Source organism: Bombus huntii, chromosome 7 (genome assembly GCF_024542735.1).
Source record: "Bombus huntii isolate Logan2020A chromosome 7, iyBomHunt1.1, whole genome shotgun sequence".
In the NCBI taxonomy this organism is placed as follows: Eukaryota; Metazoa; Arthropoda; class Insecta; order Hymenoptera; family Apidae; genus Bombus; species Bombus huntii.
The window spans coordinates 12,529,833-12,548,505 of NC_066244.1; the positions used below are offsets into that span (position 1 = coordinate 12,529,833).

Genomic DNA, 18,673 nt, shown 5'->3' on the forward strand with positions numbered 1-18,673 from the left:
AAAAGAAGAAAAAAAGTGTGTTTCGTCCAGAGCCTGCTAGTGGACTCATCAGTAAGGCTTACCTAGCAGGCTCATGCCTTAGACACAATGGAAGGAGGGGGAAACAAAGCTATGTACATGGCAGAGACATTGAAGACGGATTCCTCCCTCCCACGGCCGGACACTGTATCCAAGGCCGGTCGGATCTCCTACCCTCTCTTGCGGGTATAAACAAAATAACATCGAACCGGAGAATAGGGGTTGTATGAGTACAGCAACTAGAAGAGGAACAAGAACTGCCCGAGCTGGGTGAAGTCTCGGTTTATATACGTTTTGGTTTTAGGATGTTGAGTTAGTTAGGTGTAGGTTATGATGTAGAAAAGTGTCCGAAGGTCGGGGGTCCATATCCTATCTCTGATGTGGACTGAGGTGCGTCACAGCCTTGGTGTATGCTATGATGATAAGGTGGTGATGTGTCCAAAAGTGTCCAAAAGTGTCCGAAGGTCGGAGGTCGATGTATTATCACTGATTTAGGTTGAGATGTGATTGATGTCACACTCCCATGGGCAATTTTCCGGCGCTACAATCATCCTCTTCCCTTTCTGTCACTCCATCTTGCCTTACGCACTGCAAGAGGGAAGACGGACGAGTAGGGTAGTCAAATAAAGGAGATGGAGAAGAGAGAAATAGTGTTTTTCGTCCGAGATCTGCTAGTTCGGACTCTTCAGTAAGGCTATGACCTAGCAGACCTTTGCCTTAGACACTGGGATAGAAAAACTTGTGTTGGAAGTTATATTTATCGAAACAAACAGTATCAATGTGACCACTAGTGAGAAAGCATTAATATCGCCTAGCCCTATGTTGATATCGATGGCCCTCTGGTGACAAGTGTAAGTCGTGTATTCTACGAACGTGTAATTTAAACTAAACCATTGTGATGAGTTATAAATAGATTGTACATTTATAGTAAATGTAAAGTGTAGAAATACACAGATTGCATCGAATATAATGTGCAAAGATATTGGAAATAAGGTTTTTTTTTATATTGTTAAGGATTAACGTAATAAATGAGTTATGATACTTAATTGTATTGAATGAAAGAAAGTTTTATTCAAGTTCAATTTCCATAATTGTATTTCTGTAATAGTGTTAAATAAAGCTACGAATTTATATAAACATGCACGGTCTAATCATAATAGAGAATCTGATATAAACAAAATTAGAAGAGTATGAAACAGAATATCGGCAGTTAGTGAATTCCTGTTTACATATCGTTAACGCCATATATGTTTCAAAGGAAAAAACAAAAGAAAGAAATGCACACTGTAATGTTTCTGGCCTGATGTTTTCTTCGTTTTTCCATATTTTTCACGTACGCAGCATCGTGATGAATCGAACTGTTGAATCTCGGTGACAAATAACAGGAATTACGTGCTGGATGCTAGAGGACCTCTATTTGCGCGTTCAATTGCTCGCGTTAGAATTTCATGGTTCGTACATCCTATACATCCAATAAATTTTGGAATATTATATATTGAGGAGCTACATTGAAGATTATTGTAACGTAAAATTGACACTTGGATTGTAAGAGAAAAGAAGGCTGAGTCGTAACCCAACTATTAATTTTCTTTTATCGAACTTTATTATAAATTTAGCACTTACAAGAACAGAATGACACTGAACCGGAGAGAAAGGGGCTGCACAAGAACAGAAACTAGAACAAGAACTGCCCGAGCTGGCTGAAGTCTCGGCTTATATGCCTTTTGGTTTGAGGATGCTGAGGGGCTTGGTGTAGGTTATGATGTGGAAAAGTGTTCGAACGTCGGAGCTCGATGTCTTATCTCTGTTGTAGGTTGAGATGCGATTGATGTCACATTATCATGGTCATGTGATTGGAATAAAAGGACCTGAATTTTGTGTAAGATAGAATATCGTGGTTTATACGATCTTAACATTGTTCCTTTGAGTGATTATGGAATGGTAACTATTAAGTTAGACAACGACACAGGCATTTCCTCTGACGTAAAAAATCTGATAATGGTAAATCATAACTTAGAATATTCTGATTAGTTGCGTCCTAAGATATTTGCTCGATTCCGGGAACGTGGCAACGAAGGGAATTCCATTTGTAGGAAAATACGGAGCATCCGTGGCTAGAATATGGCAAAGAAGAGATTGATTCCCGAAAAAAGAGTAACGATGTGTCAGTCTCTCTCTCGAGTGCGTATATATTATATACAGAGAGGTACGACATACTGTTAACGTATGATAGCGCGAGCGTGAAGTATCATTGTTGGAGCATTGCGAAATTTTCGTAAAAATGAGCATCGTTGAGTGGCATCTCTTAGTTAACCATCAAGCGTACAAGTAGAAGATTCTTAAGATTTACGTGATTGATTTCTGATAATTCGGTGCCTACAAATCAATGACTTTTACGATGAATTATAGTTGCACACGCACACAAAAAATTAATTCCGTGAAATGGAAGTGCAATCAATACGGTTTATCACGAAATAATAGCACAACGACGGTACATATTGGTATTGACGTCAGCTTCACAAAATTTCTCGAGTATCGCGGTCGACTATTTGAGTTAAGAATTCATTTTCAAGGTCCTACAAGCACGAGTATCTTATGGATATGAGATTTCCAGTGTACATTTTAATAATCGTATTTCATATTGCATGCTGCGGTCCGAGAAAAATCCGCAGTTACTATTCTGTTAATCCCTGCTGCTTTTAAAGACCATAAGTAGTCGTCCGTAAGGTTTAAAAGATTTCGAGTAGATTTGTATTACGTATTTTGTCTTCTAATTTTTAAAGAGAGGGTCGTGTTTAATTAATTGAAAATGACGAAACTGTAATGGGACATTATTATCAAATATTAAACGTGGTTCCATTGGGTACTTTTATGGTCTGCGAGATATATATGCATTATACGTTGCTATTAGCAACGCGTAGCGATGAACGATGGATCGTTATCTCGTCTCGGTTGTGTACATATCAGTAATGCACAGTACTCGTACTAAATATCTTACAAATTCCATACAGATTTTCAGATTAGTTTCGAATAATACCAACACGACCATGATAGTCACAGTACAGTATTAAATAGTGCCACTATGCATAATACACTCCTAAAATGTTTCTACAAATATATTTGTCCGAATATTTTTGTCAGCTACTATATCCTAACCACGATTTATTAAACAATATATAGATTTAAAAAAGAATATATAACGACATTACTTGTTTAGGCTAGATTGGTTTAACTTGTATAGTTTTAATAACTGTGTAAGATCAAACAAGAACTTATCGTTAGTTTGGCGAGATTTGATTACACGAAGCAACATAATTGCTTTGAAACTCAGGACAGAAAACAATGTCAACCGGTAGACGCGTTTGTCTGGTGAACGTGTAACGCGTGAATAATAGATAGCGACAATCACGCGAACGCTAGTTACAGCTGACTTGGCTTACATTGTAGCATTCAAACTAGAGTATACGAGCCGTAAGCGCTATTGAAAGTTGAAAGGCCGACTAGTGAGCTTCATCCTATCTCATTTTTTAATCAGGCGATGGATCGACGAATCGTATTGATTTCGAGGATTATTATAGTTCTGTGACAATTTTAAAGCGTGGTTTGTCTAATCTTGTCTCGTTAGCTACAGACTCTTTGGCGAGCAGCCTGAAACTTGATCCACTTTCGAGAAAATGAAAAATTCGTTTCTTCTCTTTGCTTCCCTGTTCCTTCTTTCCTCCCTTTTCCCTTTTTACATCGCTTTGTTTTACATCGCAATTTACATTTATTTGTAAAGTTTGAATCTCCTCGATATTGAAGATGTTGAAGCTGCAAGTATGTATTTCATTTTAATCCATTCGAGACCGAGATTTAATTGTAAGACGATACCTAGGTGTCGGTACGATCTGAATGTTTAGTTAGAATGATTCTGTGTTTTACTCTCTCCAGGGTATCCTTTTCATACTTTGATTTTAAATCGATGACAATCTTAAATAGTATGCTTCATATTTTTAAAATATAAAATTATATACTATGTTATTCTATAATGTATTATGTACAGTTATATATATATATATATATATATATATATATATATATATATATATATATATATATATAATAATTCTATATTGAAAAAAATATGAAATTAACATGATATATACATTACTACATAAGTTATATATAAAATATGTATATTATACCCTTGCCTACTGACTGATATGAATTTCTTTCGGTCTCGAATGCGTTAAAAGAGAGCGCAAAGAAGTCGAAATTACTTATTGTAATTAGTAAAACGACCTGAGAGGCAGACAGATACAAGAAAGAAGGAATATTATATTAGCGGCATTATCATGTTTTTGCTCTCTTTAAGTCTTTCATCGAGACAGACAATCTACAGGTATTAATCGACCAATTTCTCCAAGCTGATAACTTCGAATTGATGTTTATATATAAGAAGTGTTATGTGTTAATCTGTCTAAATGTTTAAAAGGTGTTATAAATTAAATGTTGTTAAACGATACGTAATTACCTTTTGATCGTAAATTTTACTATCAAAGGGTCTTTTATGTATGCGTAATCATTGTGAATTATAACAATTTATGTGATCGATATTAAAGGTGTTTAAAAGCATGTATTTTTTTCTATATTATTATTCTCCTATATTATTATCCTATATTATTATAGCATTCCTATATTATTATAATATCCAATTACATGTTGATACACAAGATATACAGATTATTATTTATAACGTTTTGGTTTTCTTAATTGAGTCATTCATTTAGTACAAATGATAAGAAATTAGTAATAATTCACAAAAAAAGGATATTGTAGTAGAAATATTATAAAAAAACATTTTCTGTTTTAGTGTAGAGTTACTCCTTCTTACAGACAGTGTCGTACAAATCTGTACGTCTCTGAGAAAATGTAGGTATCTGAGCCCTTACTTCCTCAACAACTTTTAGATCTGATAGAAAAAAGAAACATACGAAGTAATAAGTAATGCTTGCTAATAAATTCAACAAATACAGAGGAAGATGGCTAAATCGATTTTTTTTTTTATTTATTTGTTGAAATTTTTTTTTTTTTTTTTTTTTTTTTTTTGATATCGGTGACTGCCATATTCTCTTGAGTTTCCAAATCGTAAAGAATCTTTCCCCAGGGATTGGTCAACCAATCAAACCAACCAATTACTTTAATTAATGCAAGCTGTACTCGAGATTCGCGCATCTTGTGTAAACACACCGGGTCAGACAAAAGTTTTCATTCATCCCAGTAGAACTTTCGTAGTCCTTGAGGACGAGTGTCGCTTCTCGTGCATCTAAAGTTTCGTTCAAATTAGCCGATTTATTTGAACTCGATCGACTGGAAACCTCTTTGTCACTGTGAATTTGTTACTTAATTGATACTCTTATACGCCTTTGTCCTTTAAGCTCTTACATCCATTTTTAATTAGTCAAGTCGTTTGACTTTTCACAAGTATTTTGAAACTATTTTACTAGCGCGAATCTACTTTTTTTACTTGAGATTATCTGCTATTTTTATTGAAATGTATATGTACGTATATACACTTTTGAATTTTAGCCTTCTATTATTCTTATATCCTTTAAACGTCATTTCAAGCTTCAAGCGACTTTAACTCAAATAGCTCGATTTCAAGTTCTAACGTATACTGTAAAGCACACTTGCGAAGTGAAACAGTAAACACGATATGAAAACTCTCTCCCCAGTAAGAAATCGAATATCCAATTTCAATCGTGCTTCATCGATGAAGCATCAATGCTACGTAGAAGCATCGTGGCAGCCGCAATACGGATCCGTTGAACAAAAATTTCCTGGCACGATCGTTTTCGTAACGCTATTAGCCGTTTCAGTATCAGGGATGTTTTAAAAATCCGTATCGGATTGTACCATGAAGCGCAATAGCGCTTCGTTTATTTATTTACGAGAAGTGCCGATCAACTCGATTGCACTGCTCTTTTTTTTTGCCGGAACATACCGTTCAACGCGTTCACGCTTCACTTCATCAGCTATATCAGAAACGTTACACTAAAGAGTCAAAAGGTTGCCAAATATTCGTGCTTTACCTTTTGTTTGTGTGACGTTCTGTAATTGGTTTTCCAATTCAAGAGGTAATTTATACATTAGTTTTTTCTTTATTTGGTTTACGATTATTTGAAAGAAAAGTAATTACGAGAGGAAACTCTGATATGACTAGCGACAAGCTATGTTCGGAACCGAGCGCGTTGTGAATTGACAATCGTAACTAAACATCGCGACACAGTTCACCACACTACGCGTACAACATGATCACGCTGAGTGGCGTTGAAACGGTTAACGTAACTGCGCGTACGACCGTCGAATGGCAAAGATATTCAAGCTGAGAATCGTTTTCAGATGCTATAGACGACAACTGTACTGACTTTCAAGGAGAAACCATTCGACATGGTCTTATGCTTGTGCCGGGACCTGCGGTTTGCAGTCTCTGCATCTGCTATCATTCGAAGCCGAAGTGGTGCCAGGTGATCTCATGCAAACCGCCCGTAGTGAGTATATGCTCATTACTTAAACACTTAACACAACCAGAGAGAAACTAAAGCACACCGTTAACGCTTGCACGCTGGTCGTTAAAGCACATGCTACGCGAATACGGTACACAGCGATTCATCTAACTTGCCTTGAATTACTTTTACAAAGAGAAACATGGACAGGAATAATTTTTTGTTACGAGTCGTTTAATTTATTCGTTCGTTAGGACGATTGGTCTGACAAATTCAAAGTCTTGTTCCGTATAAATATTTTTAAACAAGCACGTCATAAGCTTTGTATATTTTTTCTATCGCAACGAAACTGTTCAGAGAAATGTTGAAATTATTAATTACAAAAGAAGACATTTACGTTGTAAAAATGTTAGCGAAAACATTTGTGAAAAAGTTACTTTGTTATAAATTCTACAGAAAGAAATATTGAAAATCACGTCCCATTTATTCAGTTGCACGTATGAAAAGTATATTGCATTCGCGCAAAAAAATCCCTTAAGGATACATATTTTATAATAATTGGAGTGTCAAAGTTATTACGCGGATTGGCGTACACGTGCCTTTTAATGAAACTAGGTTATTCATTTGTTATTCGTTCCTAACTTTTAACTTTATGATTTTTGCGGAATAAAATTTTATATTCCGGTTTAGTTTATAAATGATTCATTTTGAATTTAGTAAAATTAGAGTTACAGCAGTGCAATTTAATAAAGAACAAATAATCATTTGTACTTTATTAAAATGTTCTTTTAGCGTCTCGTTTTAATATTTCTCTAATAATATTTTCTTAACCGTAAATGGACGTACATTTATAATGAGAATTCAGAAGCAAAAATATTTCATACAAAAATAAATATTCCCCATGTGTAAATAGCTACGTTATTACTTTTATGTGTATCTAACGTCTTTCCATGCAAGGTAACGTATATTTGCTTCTTCGCTTCTGAGTAGTGAAACCTGGCATTCATGCGGCTGAGAGGTAGTTACGCGCCGACAACGAAAAACATAAAATGAATAAAAAGCATGAGCCATCCTATAAAAAAAATAAAGCTGCTTTTATCTTTCATTACATATTCGTCAGAATATTGTTAATAAATATTTAAGTTCAGATTTCAGCTTAAATAAATGCATAGGATTGGACATTTATTTATATATGTATCTGTGAACGCTTTTTGACATAAAATTTTTATAACGACTAAAATGACATATTCCGATATTAAATTAATTTGATGAGAATAAAAACTGAATTTTTTAAACGAGATTTTGTATGAAGTTACATTTATTGGGAAAAATTCATTCTTTTATAATATGATAAAACGAGACTCATAGTCTGTATAAATCATTTCATGGAATATTATATGTATGTACATGTGTTCTACGCTTTTATTATAAAAATGCTAAATGAACATAACGATCAAATGCATCGACAAATGCATTGAACATATCGATTGTTATTTTGAAAAATTGATTATCTTTTATTTGTTTCGAACTACAAATTGATTGAGACATTCGTGTTTGCTAAATTGCGAATTTAACGCAATGAAGTCGTCTGAATCCCTTGCGAGCATGTAAATATAGCGTCGAATTAACAGGTCAATTACTTGAGGTTGGAACTGAAAGAAAGAGAAAAATGGAGGAGGTCTTGCCTTTGAATGCTGGACACTTCTAAAGCCCACAGTTCGCTGAAATTGCCAGAGAATTCAATTAAATGGCAAATTAAACCATTGAACTGAATCTGTTTCCAATCGTGAGCTTGGAGGTTCTACCCTTTGAATTTTTAAACCAGTCAACCTTCTTTTGTACGTATGGTAACGAATATAATTCATAAACTAATGAAGTGTGTAATTCAATTGAAAGCTCTTTTCACTGAATTCAGTTTAGACTAAGAAAAATGATATAATAACGAAATTATCAATTTACAATTTATAGAGCGTATACTTTATTCGAAAGTGAAGTTTATTACTGCAAATATTAGTTGGCTATTTATAGCCTGTTTGAAAAGGTGATTTAATTTCGATTGATTTTCGATAAGTTTTTGTTGGTTTACTCAGGTTAATTAATCTCCAATAAAATAGAAATACCAATCCGGTAGTAAAATTGCTTTCTTGCTTATAACTTTTTTACTAATTAGCGATGCACGATTCCAGACCAGTAAATATTTTTCCATCGGGAGAAGTCTTACAATTAAATCTCGGTCTCGAATGGATTAAAATGAAATACATATTTGCAGCTTCAACATCTTCAATATCGAGGAGATTCAAACTTTACAAATAAAAGCGGCCTGTTCCCCTTTCCACGACAGACTCTCATACCATATCCGCTCTTATCCAGGCTTTTATTTGAAACCAGCAATGCGTTAATTTACAATTTAAATTTACCCGGACCATCCACTAAATCGTCAGCCCTTTATAAATATATAATAAACCCAGAACATGTGCCTGTGCCCCTGGTATCGACACTTGTGATGTTCGTACCGGAACCTTTGTACAATTTCAATTTGTCACGCGTGAATATCGATTCTTCCAAGGGTCCCAGCTTTGTGCGGCTAAATCCTTTAGAACGATTAAAATGATACTAATGATATGGTATTTTTTACAAAGATTTAACATATCCATAAAATAGGAAGTTTCGTGCTCTCCTATTTTATATTAATTATAAATTAATAAGTTTTATATGTGTTATTTATAGATCTAATAAATTTTTTATTGGTTTACAGCAGGTGCTCCGGGTATAAACAGACGACAAACGAACAAATAGAAATTCAAACTATTGTCGTTGTTTAACTCGCATGGGACTATAAGCTCGAATTGGACTTAAACGTTACGATCGTCGAGAATAATTACTATATATACCCTGTACGACGGGCAGAGAATCTTAAGTTATTAACGGCAATTCCTTTGTGCATGATTCAGGTTTATTAACAACCTGTAATGGATAATCATCGATGAACTCTTTTTGAATAAAGTTCACATTTATAAAGTAAACACAATAAAATACGACAGGACAATTGTAATCGATAAATAACATTTTATTAGGATATTATAAGAAGCTAAGATATCGAGTTCTAATTGTGAATATCAAGCGCTCGTCGTTCGAGGAGATTACCAATATTTTCTTCCTTAACAATATTAATTACGAAGTTTCGATACCGTTTATGACATTAAGATCTCTTGATAAAGTTGTATCGTTAAAATCTTACTGTTCCTAGGGAAAATATATAGTTAATATATATAGTTAAATATATATAGTTAAAACCGGAATATATATAGTTAAAACTTCCAGAGGAGCATCTCGCAGACAAATTATTGATTATTAGTGTCGATTGACTGTAATCGACATTTGGTGCGTGAAGTTGTATGTTTCGCGAACATGCGTTGATGCAGGGATTCTGTTGCAAATCATAAACTACGATACGTACTTCTCGCTACGATTCGGTGAATCGACGCCGCGAAGTAGTCGCTCCCCAGTTTCGGTTAAGATAACAGAGGTGGTTAAATGAATATGACACAGTAGAGTAAGTTATATTTCACCGTTTATTCCAACAACTTATAACGAAGGCAGTTACGCTGGTGCGTATGTACGAGATGAGTGAGTGACTGATCTACGGGTGTGTATACCCGGTTAAAAAGATGTTGACCGTTCGAAGGATGTAAAATCAGTACTGTCTTGGGAGACGATGCTGTCTCGGAGGAAAGCTAAGGATGGGTGTGTCTAGCGCACGGGACCATCGGATTTGTTGGTGACGATTTTAGTTAGGAGAGTGAGGGAATAGGCTTCGTTGTTAATTGGTTAAACGAAGGGTCTTAACCGCCCTCGAGAGAAGGTGGTTAGTGGGAGGAAAGTTGCAGCGTACGTGAGAAAAACTAACTTTCCCTTGTCCAGCCGTGGTAGACAATAGTCTTTAGAAATTCTTCGGAAATAGACGTTTGTTTGGTTTGAAGGACCTTTACTAGGAAATCTATGAGATTTATGGAAGGTGTAGTATCGGAATATATTAATAATGGATTGAAAATACAGATATTAGTTAGACAGAGAAACGATGTTTGATTAACAGGAAAACTACATGCAACGCTCGTATTTACAACAAATAACTTGACAACTATTTGGTAACTCTCTCTCTCTCTCTCTCACTAGCAATTCTAACACTCGACAACACTCGCAACTCAATTCTAACGACTCTATGCTTCGACGTCTCGATCAACTCTGATTCTCGCAACACGCACACTTTTCGATTCGCCTTGGATAGCGAAACCGTCCTTCTTCTAACGTTGTCTACTGTTTCCTTCATACCTATGTAAGAACTACCAACTACTTAGTCACGTAGACACTCTTAAATGTAAACGAACCACAGAAACACGACGTACACGGTTTTTCTATTTTCAGCCGATCTCCAATCAAAGCTATTCTACGATATTACAAAGGTACTTTTTTTTTATTTATTTGTTGAAATTACAATCAATTCTCGCGTTGAGAATTTTCAGTAATTTTTCTGACGTGGCGCAGTGACATGGCTGTTTATTTACAATAAGTTAATACTTATTATAGATAGGTATAATTTATAAGTATTATAAGTAAGTGCATATGCTTAATTTGGATAACTAAATGAATCTAACGTTTAGGTCTAGCGGGTAGTGCCTCTTCAGCCTGCGAATCTGGTCCGTCGTATCGAGTAGTCCAGCGATTAGGGGGTTTCGGTGTTTGTTAACTCTTTTGCTATATCTGTCGCTATATTTTGCTATTTCCTCTTTGACTGTAGGTATCTTGAGGTCGCGATGGATGGTTTCGTTGGTAACATACCAAGGTGCGTCTATTAAGGCTCTTAGCGTTTTCGATTGGAATCGTTGTAGTATTTCGATGTTGGAGTTACTTGGACAGCAACAGCTGGTGATACTGTCATACACCTCCATTTATAAACTTTCGAAAATCGATGTGACCTTCAAACTTTAGTGTATTCTGTTTCACAGCACAAAATGTTTCCGAAACGTACGTTTATTGTTACAATAAACTTGACTAGTGGCTCTGAAATACTATCCTTGAAAAAACAATGGGGAAATTGGAGCAAAAAAAAGAAGGAAATAAACAAAGACCTTGTTGGTTCGTAAAAATAAAATATGCTGCAGGAAAAACTTTTTCCAACGGATTGAGATGCGACAAGCTTTAAAAGCTATGACGCGAATCGAGCGTTTGTCTACAAGAGCACATTTTCGGTGGATATATATGTCGGAATGACATTGGGGATAGGGTTGTCGGTGTTTGAGGAGTCTTCATTGAAGGTAGCCATCGTTGCGGTGTAACGAAGATACGATTTATTGACACAGGTATGTGAGGTGGTATGGTGATAGGTGCGTAAGGAACTACTCTTGGTGTTTTTAACGAACAATAGTTTAATTAGAACTAATCAACAATCAGAGTTAACAATTAACAATTAACAATTACACTTAACAGACAACTGGTAACAACTAACAAATAACGATAAACACCGAGAGATCATTCGACGCATTGCTATACAAATAGTACCGAGGAGTTACACATTTAATGGCGTAAGGCAGACTGTCTGCCCTTTTGTTTCGGATCGCGCAGATTCTTCCCTTCGTAGCCCAACGATATCCCCCACTAGCGTGCATTCATTAGATGTGCCGCCAGTGCTGACACGTGTATGCTCTTCCGAGAATTCGGCGGAAAGAGTGTAAAGATATCGATGGTACATTGGGCACGTCGGTGTTGCGCTTTGGCGGCGTCGCGCTTTGCATCCGGAGCCGTTGAAAAGTTCCGTGGACCGTGCCGCCACATATGAATAACACAGGTTTGACAATCTACCACGGCGGTGAGACGTCCGCGACACTAGTGACAGTGGTCTCCGGTTCAATAACGAAACCGCGGCCAACGGGATGACAGATGGGCGTTCTCGCTGAATCTAAGTCTGACTCGTAAAAATAATTGCTGAGCGTAAAGACGTTACTCTTTGGTCGACGGGAGCGCGTAAAAGAATGCCCGTCCCGTCCCGATGATGCCACAGAGGAAAACTATAATGGGGTGTGTCTAAGGACACGAGATCATCTCGGTGACAAATAACAGGAATTACGTGCTGGATGCTAGAGGACCTCTATTTGCGCGTTCAATTGCTCGCGTTAGAATTTCATGGTTCGTACATCCTATACATCCAATAAATTTTGGAATATTATATATTGAGGAGCTACATTGAAGATTATTGTAACGTAAAATTGACACTTGGATTGTAAGAGAAAAGAAGGCTGAGTCGTAACCCAACTATTAATTTTCTTTTATCGAACTTTATTATAAATTTAGCACTTACAAGAACAGAATGACACTGAACCGGAGAGAAAGGGGCTGCACAAGAACAGAAACTAGAACAAGAACTGCCCGAGCTGGCTGAAGTCTCGGCTTATATGCCTTTTGGTTTGAGGATGCTGAGGGGCTTGGTGTAGGTTATGATGTGGAAAAGTGTTCGAACGTCGGAGCTCGATGTCTTATCTCTGTTGTAGGTTGAGATGCGATTGATGTCACATTATCATGGTTATGTGATTGGAATAAAAGGACCTGAATTTTGTGTAAGATAGAATATCGTGGTTTATACGATCTTAACATTGTTCCTTTGAGTGATTATGGAATGGTAACTATTAAGTTAGACAACGACACAGGCATTTCCTCTGACGTAAAAAATCTGATAATGGTAAATCATAACTTAGAATATTCTGATTAGTTGCGTCCTAAGATATTTGCTCGATTCCGGGAACGTGGCAACGAAGGGAATTCCATTCGTAGGAAAATACGGAGCATCCGTGGCTAGAATATGGCAAAGAAGAGATTGATTCCCGAAAAAAGAGTAACGATGTGTCAGTCTCTCTCTCGAGTGCGTATATATTATATACAGAGAGGTACGACATACTGTTAACGTATGATAGCGCGAGCGTGAAGTATCACTGTTGGAGCATTGCGAAATTTTCGTAAAAATGAGCATCGTTGAGTGGCATCTCTTAGTTAACCATCAAGCGTACAAGTAGAAGATTCTTAAGATTTACGTGATTGATTTCTGATAATTCGGTGCCTACAAATCAATGACTTTTAAGATGAATTATAGTTGCACACGCAAACACGAGCAGTTTTCACCGCAAAGGTTACTTTTATGTAATGTTGTACGCGCGAAAGTATTCATTTCTGTTACCACGCTATTGCTGTTTTGTAAATTTTAGTAGCACAACTATCGGTAATGTGCGATAAAACATGCCATATAATAGATAATTGTAAGTGAAATGACAAGGCGATGGTATAAATAGGTACTTCGACGAAAGTTGGTACAAGTATATCTACGATTCTCAGGAGTAAGTAGTGAGGTAAGTAGGAACGAAATATACAATAAGAATTGAATTTATATAGAGTATTTTGTTATAAATCTTCCTATGTACCTATAGAAACGTGTTTAATATTTTCGAGTATCCAGATTTTTCTATTAAAAGTTATCTGAAATTAATGATTTTCCTGATTTGTACCTTTCTCCTAAGTTTCTTGTAGTCGTCTTACTAACTCAACAGAAATCAACGTTAATTTTACAAAAAGAGCTATGGAGCTTTTTAGCGATTTGCACAAATGAAAATTTTGAAGCTTGTCACTGCGACGAGTTTGATCGTTCTAGTGTTATACTAAACAATCTTCAAACATGAAATTACACAGAAACGTATGTCGATGATATTTGTCATTCCTACGATCTATTTCACATGATCGTGCTTCCTGTCTAATGCAAATTCAATTTATAATACGAACTCGGTTTCCTTTATTGTTGTCAGTCTTTCTAAATCGCCACAGTTTTTCGCTCTTTGTTGCAAAACGTTGAATCATAGTGTGAACCAAGTTTCTTTTATTAGATTCATTCATCGTTATCAGTCCTGCGTCTTTTCAATTCGTCACTTTTTTATTTCAGAAAAATGATGGATCGCAAAGTGTTGTTTGCATGTTTGGTGTTAATTACTCTCCTGCATCCATTAGTTCACATGGTGTCTGGCGAAGGTTTGCACTTTAAGTTGTCTTTTTCCATGCACTTCAGATTCTAATACGACCTCGTCACGGAACCTTCGAGCTATTTCGAAATTTTACGCGTTTGTTAATTAGCACCGAAAAGAAAGAAGCTACGCAATACCACATAAAATACAAACGATTTTTATAATTTTTTATTTTCGAGATGGCGACGAAGTTAGTGGCAAAACTGAACTTGATTATTCACGTCTACTTCCCCGGTTTAGTTTCCAGAAAAAGATTCGTTAACTTCGCGAATATTCCAACGACCCGTTTTACGTACAAAATGAACGTGATAAACATTGCATCACGTCAATGAAAACTATTGGCGTAATGCCTAAGATAAAGGTGCAAAGATATTCTCGGAATTTCCAATGACAACTTTATAGATTTCTAGTTTAATGTCAGTACTGCACTTGAATCACTTTTACCTAACTGTGTTACATACTGTCGCTGAGAATTTTCCTAATTGCATAAAATGATTCACTAAAAATTGTCCTGAATTCCTAAGAATTTATTTACCGCAAAACTGAGAAAGTGTTTATTTAAAAAATGAGGTTGAAGGTAGTCCTTTCCTTTCAAGTATGGCTAACACAATATCTAATCAATTAAAACTTTATATTTTCACGTCGAAAGTTGTCTGTTGGGCAATCCGGTAGACTTGATCGGCTTTTTATTTCGAAAGTTGAGTAATCGATGTCGCGTTCTTACGTATCTTCGAACTGTATAAATGTATATACAATAAATAACAATTTTAAAATTGTTTGATCTAGAATGTACAACACCGAACAATCAAACAGGCAACTGTCTCAACATTAAAACATGTAACCCTCTGCAAAAAATACTGCAGACACAGGGTCATACAGCTACCGATTTTTTGAGGCAATCACTATGCAGATATGAGGGCCATGATCCGATCATTTGTTGTCCAAACGATCCAAACAAGGAGAAGAGAGGGATTTTAATAGAAACTGTGTATAAGTACGTGACCTTGCGTCCACCATATTGTGGTTTCAGCAACGGCGAGCATCCCAGGGTGGTTGGTGGTAAACCAGCTAAGCTTGGTACGTTTTATCTGTTCCTTTCCGATTAATAATAAGCGATTTACTGCGAAGAATGAACTTTAAAGGTACTTACGCGAGAGAAAATGATGTATGTTCACAACTATGTCTATTGCGTTTTAGGTGCTTGGCCGTGGATCGCTGCATTAGCTTTTCGTAATCCCCAAAACCCAGATATACTGAACCAGAATGGAAATGCGGAGGTTCCCTGATATCGGCTAGGCATGTTTTGACCGCAGCACATTGTGCAATACGCAGTGACTTGTACGTGGTTCGTATCGGAGACTTAAACCTAAACGAGAATGACGACGGAGCGCATCCTATTCAAATGGGATTCGAATCTAAACTAATACACCCTGATTATACTCCCAATATACACAATCATGATATTGCCATTCTTAGATTGGTGGAGGAGGTGCCATTTTCGAGTAAGTCCTCAAATATTGTTGAGTATATGCTATTGAGTATTAATGGAGAATCGTTTCCTAAAATTTCTTACCGTACACACATATTGTATCATAAAACATGTACTATTCTTTCTTATACTTTTCGTCATTCATTTCCTTCACTTTCATTTGTTTTCTTATTTTTCAGAGTACATACATCCCATTTGTCTCCCCATTGAGGAGTCCCTACGAAATAAAAACTTCGTGGGCTATAACCCCCTTGTTGCTGGATGGAGAGCATTAAGATATAGTAAGTGATAACAATTTTACAATAAAATTAAACAGTTCCAGTCTTAAATGTCTTTCTCATTTTCTTCGTAGGAGGATCACGAAGTGATGTATTAATGGAAGTATAAGTGCCAGTGGTTAGCAACGCCGAATGTAAGACAGCTTATTCCAAATTTCCTAATGCACCTATCACTGATGGTGTAATATGCGCCGGGTATGCTCAGGGTGGAAAGGATGCTTGTACGGTAATTAAGTAACAGATTAACAACAAATTATACGGTGTCTGAAGACGCATTAATTCGAATCAACATCAAATCGACGTCTTAAACTTTAAAAATAATGGATAAACACAATTTAATAGTTTAGTTTAATATTTAATAGTTATTTAATAGTTAAATAGTTATGGTATTTAATCTAATTTCCTTCTAATCTTAGTTATAGCATAATTATTTCAATATAATTCGATTGATATATTTCAGTATCTTTGATTAAAAATTTAACGATCGTTTAAGGGTGACAGCGACGGACCACTGATGATACGACAGCAATTAACCTTCTATCTAATAGGTGCTGTGTCTTATGGTCATGCGTGTGCTGTAGCTGGATATCCTGGTGTTTACACTAGGATCACTTCGTACCTCGACAACTTCATTCTCCCAGCGTTGCAATAATACGATTATTACTGTTCCATAAATGTCATTTTTCGTGTACGAAAGGTAAAGTTGGATTTTCTTATTGTGGAGATAAGAGACAGCTCAAATTTATATTGTTTTTTACGTCAAGAATTATAGTCTTAAAATGCATGAAATGTAACATCGAAACTACACTAATTTTTTACGTACGTTATACTTGTACCACTTAGATACGTAAAGATTATAAACGACCATTAAATAAATTTCCATTAATCATATTTATACTAATTTTGATAATAATAAACCAACTCTCTGAAGGTTTCTATAAATTTTCTTTCTGATGTATCAAGAGCCTGATTAAATATTCCATTTAAAACGTATACTTCTTGTATGTAAATACAAAATTTTCCGGCTAATCTAAAACGCTTCATAAGATAGAGAGCTTCTAGAGGTTGGGACACAGAAAGTTCATAAAATACAAGATAAATCTCGAGTCTTCAAAAACTATTTTTTATTCGCTAAAAATGTCCTGTATGCACATGCAATCACGTGCAACATCGAAACTTCGCTTATTTTTTATCACTTTCCAATTCAATACACTGTTTCTGCATTTTTGACTATATGTGTAATATCAAAAAAAGGGGGGGTATACGCTTGGTCTATCATATATTTAAGTTTGAGTTTTCTCGGGATAGTATAAGTTGTAAATTTAAGATATAGACTAAGAATCGTAAGAGTGCTGGGGAAGAGAGAAAGAGAGAGAGAGAGAGAGAGAGAGAGAGTGTGTGTGTGTAAGTAAGAGGGTATGCCTTGGTGATGTCAAAGCCAAATGAGTAATGGAGTGTTGAGGCTCAGTATTTTTTGACCTGGGAAGATAGACGTTGTAAGCCGAGTGTTAGACGTAGGAAAATATTTTTTTTTTATTATTATTTATTAAAATTACAATGAATTCTCGCGTTGAGAATTTTCAGTAATTTTTCTTGCGTGGCGCAGTAACATGGCTAATTATTTATAATAAGTTAATACTTGTTATAGATAAGTATAATTTGTAGTCAGTTTTTGGGTATTGCTTGTTAAAATAAAACTAAACTTCACTTCAAATAGAACATCCTTTCTTGTCCTTACTCTAGACTATTTAGATACTACATATGTATAGCGGTCCTTAGGCTAGCTGGAAATATTCGGTACGAATGTATCGACATTTGGCAATCATCTTGTCCGCAGGTATAGGGTCTTTGTGTCGTGCGTCACGCGACGTAAACTGTTGGGAAGTTTACTGTCAAGTGCCGCCACAGTACCCCCTTACCAGTGATAACGTTTTATACATTTTTTGATAGATCTTACGTGCTACTTATTTAAAACCTGCCTGGAAATAATCAGGAAAGCGAATTCTCCTGCCCGAGCGCGTGGTATACCGACTTCTTGAGTCGTCTTCGCGTTGCTGTGCCCGCTCGGTGTTTTGCGTAGTTGTGGTTTTAACCGGTATAAACATGTCGTGGGTTCCTGCGCTAGTTTTTAATTGTTGTTGTTCGATGTCGTCAGATACAGTAAAAGCGGGTTTCAACCGATCTAGGGAGACTATTACATTTTTATTATTTATTTTGATGGTAAAAGTCTTTTTTCCACGCTGTATAACCTGGTAAGGTCCGTCGTACGGTGGTTGTAAAGGACCTCCGCTCGCGTCGTGGCGTACATTTGTATTTACATATGGTGCTGTTTCGAGCTCGCGGAACACG

General features: G+C 36.0%; 2 pseudogenes; both read left to right on the forward strand.

Annotated features, from left to right (window-relative positions):
- Window positions 1-514: 514 nt before the first annotated feature.
- The window catches only part of LOC126867330 (venom serine protease Bi-VSP-like), a 66,535-nt pseudogene continuing 48,376 nt past the window's right edge, over window positions 515-18,673 (forward strand).
- On the forward strand, window positions 14,468-18,087 carry LOC126867365 (venom serine protease Bi-VSP-like; annotated as a pseudogene).